General features: G+C 38.1%; 1 protein-coding gene across 11 annotated transcripts in view; it reads left to right on the top strand.

Annotated features, from left to right (window-relative positions):
• The window catches only part of ESRRG (estrogen related receptor gamma), a 643,587-nt gene that overhangs the window by 310,099 nt on the left and 321,001 nt on the right, over positions 1 to 12,487 (top strand). Inside the window, exon 1 of one of the 11 annotated variants that reach the window (XM_064383509.1) lies at positions 6,318 to 6,447. The exons of the other annotated variants lie outside the window; for them this stretch is intronic. The gene's annotated coding sequence lies outside the window, so the exon portion shown is untranslated. Of the gene's footprint in view, positions 1 to 6,317; positions 6,448 to 12,487 lie in introns of those variants that run through there. 11 annotated transcript variants of the gene reach the window in all.

Here is a 12,487-nt window from a genome sequence, read left to right as displayed (position 1 = left end):
CACCTCCCCCGTTCAAGTGATTCTCCTGCCTCAGCCTCCCGAGGAGCTGAGATTACAGGTACCTGCCACCAGGACTGGCTAATTTTTGTATTTTAGTAGAGATGGGGTTTTACCATGTTGGTCAGGCTGGTCTCAAACTCCTGACCTCAAATGATCTGCCTGCCTTGACCTCCCAAAGTGCTGGGATTACAGGCATCAGCCACCACACCCAGCCTAACAGAAAAACTTAAAACACAGCAAGGCATTTGACAAGATGTTAGGCATTGCTCCCTAATGCAGCCCTAGGGAATGTCGGGGAAAGAAAGTCAGTTTACAGCTTCTCTAGACTTTGCTTCATCATTACTGGTGATTATATCAGAAAAAAGATAAATAAGAAGAATGCGTCGCAGTTGGAGCCTGCCCTCAAGTCCTGCAGAGTTCAGCCATGACCATTTTGTAGAGGATATATACAAAACACTCTTTTGTTGCAATGAAGGGCAATCAGTAGCTAAAGATATGAATACTACTTTAATGCTTCCCGCACTGTAAGTTAAAAAAATCACAGGCCAGGAGCCAGTAGAAGTTTTGGAATTTTGCTGAGAAACTATTTTAGTCTAATGCCTCGTGTCTTGTAAAGAAAGCTTACATTCCTACCAGAAATGGGTGATTTTATTAAGTCTGAAATGAGAAGATAAACATGTCCGTTAAATTAGAAAACCTAAAAGTTGAGACAAGCTAGAATTCAACTTATTCTATTTTAGTATTTTGTCAACCTAGAAAGGAAAATGAAAATAATTTAAATTTTTAAATAAGAATGAATTTTCTGTGGGCTGGCTTCGTTCTTGCTGATCACCTGTACCTGCCCAAGGCTATAACCACCGCCACTTCTAAGTCATATATTTGCATATTTTCTCAGCATTAAAAAAAAAAAAATGAGTTTTCTTTTGTGTTTTTCCTTTTAGTGCTAAAAGGAAAGCCATATCCAAGCAGTAACTAAAGTAAGATTATGAAATTCCAAAGGAAATCTGAAACCCCGCATCTCCACACCATTGCAATACCAACATCTCCAAGAATTATGAGAGAAGCAGTTATTTTCTTCCTAAACACAAACAAAACAAAGAATCCATTGCTTTCACTTGAGAATATTTTATGCAACCTAATTTTTTACTTTTCTTTGACATAGAGTCTCACTCTATTGCCCAGGCTGGAGTGCAGGCATGATTTTGGTTCACTGCAACTTCCACCTCCTGGGTTCAAGTGATTCTCCTGCCTCAGCTGGCCAAGTAGCTGGGATTACAGGAGTGTGCCACCACACTAGGCCAATTTTTGTATTTTTAGTAGAGACAGGGTTTCACCATGTTGGCCAGGCTGGTCTCAAACTCCTGACCTCAGGTGATCTGCCCGCCTCGGCCTCCCAAAGTGCTGGGATTACAGGCATGAGCCACTGCGACCTATATACAACAGTACTGTAGCATCTTTCTCTAGCTATCAATATAAAACAATCAATTGATTTCATCATTGTAAAGACATTGAATAGTAAAATAATTGGCTATTCGAGTTGAAAGAGGTCTTTGCGTCCAGTCCTTCTCCCTTTTTTTTTTTTTTTTACAGATTTGAGAGAGAGCTCAGGAAGGTTTGTGACTTACGCACATTCTTTCAGATAATAGGAATACTGAGATGAAATCCAGGTGCCGAGATGTTAATCTAAGGTTCTTATCACAGGATATCTTTCTGAAATACCTTTCAGTTTGGGAGGAAGTAAGAAAGCTGGAAGGCTAAGCTACAAATCAAAGACATTCTTGCCTTTCTCTAATTGGGTAAACTCATCTTCAATCTCAACAACAAAAATTTTTAAAAAAAGAAAGAGAAAAACCAAAGCAAAACTATTAGGTGGCAGCATTGTTTTTGGAAACTTGTTTAAAATCAGTACAGTGTCTTCTATGCAGAATCTAAATGAAGATAAGTATCTGGGTTGTATGGCTTCTTTATCAATCTGGAAGATTGTATTAAGGTTCCAAATAATACTGAGATTTGCTAAGTAAAGTCCTACTTGTCAATAGCTTCTCTTGTTGGATATTTAAAGTTCAAGAGCTTTGTTTGCTTTAGCTAAGTGTTCTGAAGTGTTTCAACAGCCATTGGCCCATTTATATAAACAAATGAAGGAACACACTGATAATCCATGATACCCGGAAGCAGCCTGAGACTCAGGAGTAGCAGAAATCCTTGACGACTTAAAGATAAGCCTTCCACACACCTGCCTAATTCACTTTGTTAAATAACAACAGGTGTGTGCCAATGGATTTACCTAGAAGAGGAGGACTGGGAAAAATATTTACCACTTTAAAGCCTTGATTCTTTCTTTAAATTTATTGATTTGTGAGCATTTTTGTTAAGAAGTACAATGACAACCTTGATACCACTATTTGTTTTCAAGAGATAAATTTTCTTTTGTTGCTGGTCATCTCTTTTACATGTGAGACAGTTTTAGTTTTTTAGCTGAGTTTGTTAATTGGTTTCCTCCAAGTGTTAGCTATTTTGTATAGATTATTATCTATTCAGACTTTAATTAGAGAGTATCCGTATTTCTTAGTGAAATCTCATTTTAGAAGAGTGACTTTTTAAAACTACTTGGGCAGAGTTCCATATTTACATGTAGGCTGGGTACAGTACATTTCTATGCAGAGGCCGAAATTTACCATCAAATGATTTCATCTCACACTACTCTAAAAAAACACATCTCCATCCTTATTGAGAGATGTAGACAGTCCCAATCTGAGATACTGTGATTTATCATGTAAGAGTTACCAAACACTTAAAAGATGAATATGTTTGTGACAAAGATCTCACCCCCCTTCTGTTTGGCCAGGCAGGGGAGAGTTACCCAGGGACATCAGAACATGGAGGTCAGCATACCAAGCTTCGAACCCACACAGACCCAGTTTTAAAGCTCAGCTTTCGTACGTGAGTAGTTGTGTGGCACTGCAGTATAATGCTATCCACCAGAAAATAGCTTTGTCAGACACAAGTGAGATAAGACATTAGGCTGAAACAAAGAAATTTTTTTTAAAATTTTTAAAATGTTCTTATTGTTTTTTAAATTTAATTTATTCTATTTTTACTTTTATTTTTTCCCTGAGACAGGGTCTTGTTCTTTCACCCAGGCTGGAGTGCAGTGCCGTTGTCTTGACTCATTCCAACCTCAAACTCCTGGACTCAGGCCATCCTCTCACCTCAGCCTCTTGAGTAGCTAGGACTACAGGAATATGCCATACGTCCAGCTAATTTACAATTTTTTTGTAGAGACAAGGTCTCACTATGTTGCCAAGGCTGCTTTCAAACTCCTGTGCTGAAGTGATCCTCTTGCCTTGGCCCCACAAAGCCCTGGGATTATAGACAGGAGCCACTGTGCTTGGCCTAGGAATTTTTAATATTTAACCATTATGAGCCCCACCAAAAAAAAAAAAAAAAAAAAAAAAAAACTCTAGAATTTCAAATGGTTCAGTTGAATGGATAAAACATTTAGAATATTTTCCAGCAAATAGAAAATCCTACTAAATAGTAACTTCAAAATAGGGAAAGTATGGGCTGGAAAGTGGGAATTCTGCACGTCCTGGTGAGGGTAAAAGGACACATTTGTCCTGGAAGGAGGGAGCAAGTAAGACCGGTGACACCCATAGTCACCAATGGCTTCTCCTTCCAACTGTTTATGTCACTTGGCTAACCCTGGTGTATTCTTATTAGCTCAGACTTTTCTTTTAAACGAATTAACACACATGCAGCTGAATCTATAAAAACAAGTCAGGCTCTGAAAACTTCATAATGTCATTTATTTCTGTTTTAGAAATATTTTCAAAAAGTCTGATAAAATATTATCAGTCCACAAAGGCAGGGAAAGCAAAGTTCATGAAACCATAAAGAAGATAAGTAGACAAGAGAAGGGATGCTTTCATGAAGGAAGACAAGCCTTCATGAATGGAATTGGTGTTTGGTATAGAATTTAAAGGTTAGCAAACTTTTACTATTTTCTCCACCCCATCATATGTGACACCCTTGACCTGTTGTCAACAGTTATAAATAGCAGGTAATTTATTAACCTTAACAAGAACGGTGGCTAATTGCACAGCAATGCATTGTTTGTTAGAGGCTTTAGCCAAGGGCTGGATATACTCAGCAAAGAATCTCAGAGCAGCTGAACCACCTGCTGTGGGTTGACACATCTTGGTTCACACAAGAACTTGAGAACACTCCTGAATTTTTGAATGAGTGCCTAGAGTCGAAAGGCTTACTGGCATGGGAATTTGAACTGAAAAAAAAAAGATGATATCATGTCGTAGATAGGATCACTGTGTCATGATCAGAATTGAGGACTGTTTGCTTTGACGTAAGGCAGAGGGAGTGTAAAAGACATTAGGTTTGATTTTTTTCTACAATTTACATCACCTTTATGAGTTTTTTTTCTTTCCTTCTTGCCATTTATCACTCCATATTTTGAATATTTTTTTTCTCAAGCTATTGCATGTCTTTAAAGGGGAATGAAAGAATAAACTTAAAACATTCAAGAAGGAATGGAAGAAAGAAAACTGAATTCTCAGTTTATCTTGACTATGAAATATACTGAGTGTTGGATGAAAATGGTGCACATTACTGCTATACAAATGACAAAGAGGGACTGGCAAAGGATCTTAAGAACTATAGTCTGGAATATGAGAATTTACTTAAAACTTTTCTTCTTATTTCAAATCTGACCACACTTATTAAATTTGGATGTAGTGGCATCACTGTCCATAAAGAAACCCTATTTTCTCCCCAAATGATACTGTAATATGATATTGCATTTAAATACTGAGAAGAGCTTAGATTGGCATTTTATCTATTACTTGTCAATAATGGGAATTTTTATTTCTACAGTTGTATTGGTTATGTCTGCTCCATACCCTGTACACATTTCCATTGTTCTGTAAAGCTGTGTACTCTCTTTGCTGTTAGGGTCAGTGTTTGAGGTGGGAAAACAGGCCTCTGCTTAGGATTATTAATAGTAACAACCGTGTCCACAACTGGTAGGACTGTCTAATTTGAATGGTGAACTGAAAAGCACTGAACATAACCAAATAAAACACTTAACTAGCTTCCATCAATTCAATGACAATGACAAAAAAAATTACTAAATACCCACTAGGTACAGAGAGCTGTGATCAGTACTGCATGAGAGAAAAGAATGAAAAAGAAGACTCAGCTTTTGCCCTGAAGGTACTTAATCCCATAAAAGACATGCTTATATGGCAAAGGACCATTCTACGAGGTGGAATGTGATTTGGGCCACAAGAAATTTGCTATTAACATTAGCACAGGTAGGGCCAATGCTTTTGGGTGAATGGAAAAGAAAGCCTCTTAAAAAAGGAGGAAGATATACAGAAAACTTTAAAGAATAGGAAGCATTTGAAGTAGTTTCTGTTTTGTTGATTTTCCTCCTTGTTGTGAGACAATCAAGGCCCATTAAAGACAGGCATAGCATATACAAACAAACAGAAAGAACAGATAGATGCTGGCAGGTGCTGAGGAAAAGGAGCACTTTTACACAGTTGGTGGGTGTGTAAACCAGTTCAACCATTGTGGAAGACAGTGTGGCAATTCCTCGAAGATCTAGAACAGAAATACCATTTGACCCAGCAAGGAAATTGCTGGGTACATACCTAAAGGAACACGAATCATTCTATTATAAAGATACATGCATACGTTTGTCCGCTGCAGCACTATCACAATAGCAAAGACATGGAATCAACCCGAATGCCTATCAATGATAAACTGGATAAATAAAATGTGGTACGTATACACCATGAAATACTCTGCAACCATAAAAAAGAATGAGATCGTGTCCTTTGCAGGGACATGGATAGAGCTGGAAGCTGTTATCCTCAGCAAACTAATGCAGGAACAGAAAACCAAACACTACATGTTCTTACGAACAAGTGGGAGCTGAATGATGAGAACACATGGACACATGGGGGAAACAACACACACAGGGGTCTGCGGGGGATGGTGAGGAGCGAGCAAGAGCATCCAGAAGAATAGCTAAAGGATGCTGAGCTTGATACCTAGGTGATGGGATGATCTGTGCAGCAAACCACCATGACACACGTTTACCTGTGTCACAAACCTGCATATCTTGCACATGTACCCAGGAACTTAAAAGTTGAAGGAGAAGGAAAAAACACACTACACCCCTGGACAATGGCTGCTAACGCTTGGCAATGAGAACATAGGCAAAGAGGATGAGGACCATGGCAGGCACCTTGTTGAACAGGGCATCTGATGACCAGTGTGCCCTTTCTTTTTCTCAGAGTTTCAAGTGCTCTCCAGAAGTTCCCATGCCAAACCAGATGATGGTTCCTTATTCCTCTGCAGTTTTCTAATCCTTGTTACAATATTGAATAACGCCTGATAGGCACTCTCATCTCCCTGCAAAGGAAGGTGAGTGAAGCAAAGATAAAATGCCAACCTTAGCTCTTCTCAGTATTTAAATGCAATATTATATTACAGTATCAATCCATTAATTGGTAATTAAATGACAAAAACATCACTTCATTTCCCCTATGAATAATGACAACTTTTCTTCTTCCCAAAAAGCTGTTTCAGGAGGTTTTAGTGGGATGAATAAATGGATTTCTTTTTAACACTTTTGTTGTTTAAAAATGCTATTGTTTCATTTGAGGTGTGAGGAAATGTGCTAACCTTGTCATTGTTGGTGCAGCAGTGCAGAAATGATAACTGTATATACTTTCTTTTTTTTTTACAAAAATAGAGAGGAGCAAGAAGGAGACAACTTATTTAAATCCCGAATACAGTCAGACCTCATATGCATTGTTAAAAAAAAAAAAGCCCTAAAGAATTGCATATGGATTAGAGGGATGAATATTCTATTATTTCAGTCTGTTCTGCTGATCTTCTTATTGTGACTTTGTGCTTCAGAAATCTGCTAGGAATTTGGCTTTGCCGTAGCAGGCAGTAATTTTAAATGTGTATCAAGCACTTGATAGTGTATGATTTGCGTGCTGTTGCATTCCTATTCCCTAAATTTTCCACCAATTTATTACTTTTTTCATACTGTTTTAATATTTCAGGATGATGAATATATACAGCATCATTAAAGGTAAATAAAAAATGCATGAAATTAAAAAATGGAATATTAGATGTTTCTTTGCTGTAATCCCTCGGCCCAATAGGAATGAAATGTCTCTGTTCTGTCGAGTAATCCCTAAACATGATTAGGAACCTGGGAGTGTCCACACAGCTCACATAATATTTGTATCATCTAAGCCTATTTATGTAAGGTTTGAGTAAAAGTTGTTATTAGAAGACCTATAAACCCGTTTTACAATTCCAAAAGATATGCTTGCCTCTTAATCTTTTCTACCTTTATTATTTTTCCTGGAGTTGATGACAATGTGTTCCTAATTCATTTTTCAGAATGCTATTATGGTACATCTTTTTCATACTTAGATGATACATTGGCTATTCTATTGAAATACATTTTTAAGACCAAGGATTGAGTTCAGCACTTCATTTGCATCTGGTAGCTGTTTGCTCAATATTTGTGGAAAGGAAAAGAGTTCATTTCCTAAGGTCTTTTTACAACTTCAGACATTATTTGAATGCATGTTTAGGATAAGTTTCCTGAAATATTTCCCCATTTCAGAAAGCCTGCTCTACACTGAACCACAAAACCTGTATTTTCTTATTTTTTAGTTTTTCGTTTAACAACAGTTTGCACTCTTTAATGCTTTCCTACAAAACTGTTTAAATTTGGTTGTGATTTTTGAAAGAAGGCAGTCAGTGTTTTGTAAAGAGAATATCTGAATATTGAAAGTCTAAGAAATGTTTTTTCCTAAACCTTGAGTAAGATAATGAAGCCATGAGAGATGCCCCACTTTGAATCACTTATTTGGGAAGATATTTTTCTTTATTAGCAAATCTTCAGTGTTTGCCCTCTTTGAAAGACTTCTTTATTGGGGAACTAGTTTCAAAACATCTTAAAAGTTGTATGTATCATTTGTTTTTTCTCTTCCCTTCAGTGAGATTTTAGTGGATATCAAACATCTCTTAACTCGGTTTAGATATTTTAAATGTGCAAATATTGATCTAGCAACTGCATGTAAAAACTCTGGAATTTCAGGAAACTCAGGCATGCACCATTTTCAACCCTATTCCAGATATGTTGAAGTACTGGAGTGTGTTTCTTAGAGTGTGATTCCTTTACTGTAGCTTAATGCTTATTTGTTTTCGGCCTAGCCACAAAAGGCGTTATGTTAGTATTCACTGTTTAACCAACATCACGGAATGTGAAGATCAGTACCTCTTCTTTTTTTTTAATTGACAAATAAAAATTGTATATATTTATTGGGCACAACATGTTTTGAAATATGTGTACGTTGTGGAATGGTTCAATTGAGCTAATTAGCATGTGCATTACCACACATACTTATCATTTTTAATAGCTCCTATTAAGTCCACAATTATGAGATGTGTTATTATTAAATGACCACAGTTTCTAATGAATACCCAGGAATGTGATATATTTTGAAACCAAGCTCCATACAGTACCCCAGGATGTGATGTGGTAAAACCTCTGCTCCCATTTTGGCGAGTTAACTCTGATGCCCCACGATGAATGCTGGTAGTGAAAGAGGCATTCCTTTAGCATCTGTGCAAGTCAAGTACAAGTTGGCTTTTCCTGCAGACACCAGGGTCGAGCAGAGGAGCTGCAGCATTGTTCCTCTACATTTTGCAAGTGAGCCATTTGGTATCCAGGCTGCTGGCAATCACAAACATTTTCCCCTGGAAGCCAGTTTCTGTGTGTGCGTGTGTGTGTGTGTGTGTGTGTGTGTGTGTGTGTGTATTCCCCCATACACAGAAAAAAAGTGACATCAAATAACATATGGTCAATAGACCTCTGGATGAACTTGACTCCTAGGCAGGCATTTAAGAGCTGGAGGCGGGGAATAGTTTTAAATAGTCTACACCCTTATGCTACAAAAATTAGCTAGGGAGCATGTGCTTTCGTAATGGTCCTGTGACAGGGCTGCTTCATTGTGTTCAGCGCGGTGGAAATCTGAGCCTCCCTCCACCAGCTGCGCTGAACCAAATACAAATGTCTCGGGTTCAGTTGGCAGATAAAGCACTGCTGTGTCGCAACCACAGTATGTGGGGGCTACCAGGTGCAGCCAGGCCAGGGAGGCCTGAGTCCGGGTGGTCTTTTTCCCAGGGCAGGTGGCACAGATCCCCAAGAGGAGAGGGGAAAATCTGGGCCACTATTCTGGAAATGTTCTGGATGAGGTATGTAGCATACCCCACTCCACAAAGCCCTTCCAGTGACGCCAAACCAACAATGTATAGAGCGGTGTTGCCTGTAGGTTAGAGCTCAGCCTCCACAGTTGGTTCCCAGCTGTGTGGCCATTTACTTAACGTGTCTATACCTCAGTTACCTTATTTGTAAAATCTGGATAATAATATTATCTACTTCGAAGTAGATTATATGGGTACAAGGTAATCCTTTTAAAGCCCTGAGCTTGGTGCCTGACACATAGTCAGCACTGAACAATGTCACCACAGTGAAGCTCTTGTTTTCAGTGTGTGCGACGCTTTTGGTTTTCTATATGGAGAAACTGAGGCTGTAAATGATGTGCTCACCTAAGACCACTTGGCCCAGAATAGACGTCACGTTTCCTGGCTTTGATGCTATTATGCTAACCACTAATCTATGCTTCTTCCCTGTGTCAAGCCCTTAACATTCCTATTCTTGATTAAAGTGAGGGGAGGATTTAAGAAAATAATGGTAAGAAATAACCTCATAGAGATTAACTTAATCTGCTGCATCTCAGATTTGGTGCTGAACATATTTGAAATAAATAACAATCTGTTTTCAGTCAGTATCTCCTCAAGGCTCAAATTTTCAATTTTTTAAAATATAAATTTATGTTCTTGGGGAAATTGGCAAGTATTGACAGTAATTACTTTTGGTGACTGTGGAGTCCTGTATGTTTCTGAAACTATCCACAGACATTTAAATGGGCTCTGAGCCTTGGACAGAAAAAGGCTGAGAAATGTTTACAGTTTATAGTTGTAGAGGTATGCTATGCTGGAGTATTTTGCCTTAAGCAATACAGAAACTCCTGGGATGAGCAAAAAGCACATTTCAAAGTGAGAGATGGAGGAAGGTAGCAGAATATTACATGGTAAGGTTAAAAACTATTTATAAGGCTGGATTTAAAAGCATAGAAAATGAGGAATCTTTATGCTTCTTCTATTAATAATGAGTTGTGTCTATACTCACAAATTAGTTTGCATGTTAATATTTGGGTTTGGCTAAACAACTGCTTATTAATATTTTGAGATGAAAAAAATTGAATTCACCAGTTATTTGAGTGATTTTGACCAGCAATTCCCCAAACGAGCAAACAAAACAGTTTGTGTATATAACCATCATATAATTCAACTCCCTCTAGGTTGTGAATTTCATTCTACAGATGGAATTCTCTTCCACCCCAAAAATAAATACTAAATAAGCACAGGTCTGCTGTTCATGTCCACAGAGCAGTCAGGCTGCTAATTTGGTTTGATTACTAGATATGGCCCAGTGGTCCGGGGGGCCCAGTGGTCCGGGGGTGTTTCTTCTCAGTAAACGACAATAGCATTGTGGAAGGGAGAGAAGAAGCTTTTTTTTCTTTTTTTTCATGACCAAGGACTAAAGCCTTTTGGGCACATTAGCACTACTTTCAGCAGTAATGTAAAATAGGAAATAATTGGGTTGAGGAGCTCCTGGGATATTAGTGGTGCTGCAGGCAGGAAAGCAGGCATTGGAAAATAAATGACAAATTAGTATGCTTAATCTCTTTATTGTGAATCAGATGCCACAGCAGAGGTTCATAATACATTAATAAACACCAGTTAATGCAACTGAGATACTATCCCTCAAATTCACAAGAGTGGTCAGAATTCTTTCCTGGGGAAATGAGTGTGTTTTCTGAATGGTTTCCCTGCTGCATAATCAGGACTTTGTAGTACAAATCTAGGTAAAGGAGAATAACAATTATGTGGGTATAGTGTGTAGGAACTTATGATCATTTTCATGCATACCCACCTGCCTGAGCTTCACTATGACATCCCTGGAAGAGGCAGGTTTTACTATTTCACCGTTTTACAGATAAGCCACTGATACACTTAAATGACTTACCAAACATTGCTCACCATTGGTCAAGCAAAGATTTGAACCTTGATTTTCTAGCTTCAAAAAAATCTATGTTCTTGCCACCCTATCACCCAACCTATGTAGAATTAAAATAGACACTAGTTATGACTTTGTATTATACAGATTCTGTTATTGTCTGAGTTGGGACATACTCCATGACCCATTATAACTAAGTTCCATAATATTACAAGTATAATGGGATTCCAGAATGTTATTAAGTTACTGATACCACAAAGTCTTCGTTTATAACACAAAGGAGTCCCATGACATTTCCCATATGGAAACTCTGAGACACACAGAGGGTCACAGCTGAGCCACTTACTGTCCAGAATTATCACTAACCAGGCCTGGCAAGGTTACTAATTGAGGTCCTCTGACATATCAAGTGTTGAACAGACAAAAGTATCTCAGTCGTGGGTTTTCTACTCTAGCATTTCCAGAACATGAATCAGCCATCACAGCTCACGGGATCTATTAGTGTTTGGGCATCCATATAACAACCCCATCCAGCTTAAGTCTGGTTACTCCACTAGCTTGTAATCCACAGCATTCAGCTGTTCAGCTGCACAGCATTCTTTTGTCTCAGCTGACATCATGTTTTGTAATTATTCCAATACTTGTTATGGAGGCTGATATTTGTGTATATGGAACACCCTCTGTCCTCATTTATATCAGCCCTGTCCTCATTGCTATATGGCATCGAAAACAGACCCTAAATTCATGCTTGTTGATCAATTGACCTGAGGGACTTTGATCAACAATAATCCTTCTCAAATGTTTATGCAAGTACACGCATTATACCATCAGTAAGGATATGATCACAGTAGTAATGAGAAAGAGAAGTGAGTATCTGGCCAAGGTCATGGCGGAAAAGGGGTGGATTAAAAAGATGTACAAGAGCTGGAAAACCATAGGAATTGAATTTATATTTGAGCCAGAGTTACCAAATTTATTTCTAAGAAAGAAAGACTGATTGCTAAAGAGAGTAAGACAAAACCTATTTCATAGTAAAGAATGCCCAAAACACACCTATCTCTCACGTTCTTATAGCATCTTGGAATGCTAGGTCTGTGTGGTCGAAAATAGTTGCTCTTTTTTTTTTTCCTTGTTCATTATGCAATCTACTGTATGAACAAATAGCTCTGCAGAAATTGGAGACCAAGGGACTCCCCAAAATAAGTAAATAGAAAAATTATCCCTTGAATGGATGTGCAGACGTAACCGTATTTTTTAATTTGGTTTTTGCAAAGCAGTTCAATGTGTATC

This window comes from Aotus nancymaae, unplaced genomic scaffold, assembly GCF_030222135.1.
Source record: "Aotus nancymaae isolate 86718 unplaced genomic scaffold, 86718_ANA_hifiasm-v0.15.2.pri h1tg000032l_0, whole genome shotgun sequence".
Classification (NCBI taxonomy): domain Eukaryota; kingdom Metazoa; phylum Chordata; class Mammalia; order Primates; family Aotidae; genus Aotus; species Aotus nancymaae.
The sequence above is the reverse complement of the archived record's forward strand: the minus strand, read 5'-3'. Positions and strand labels throughout refer to the sequence as shown.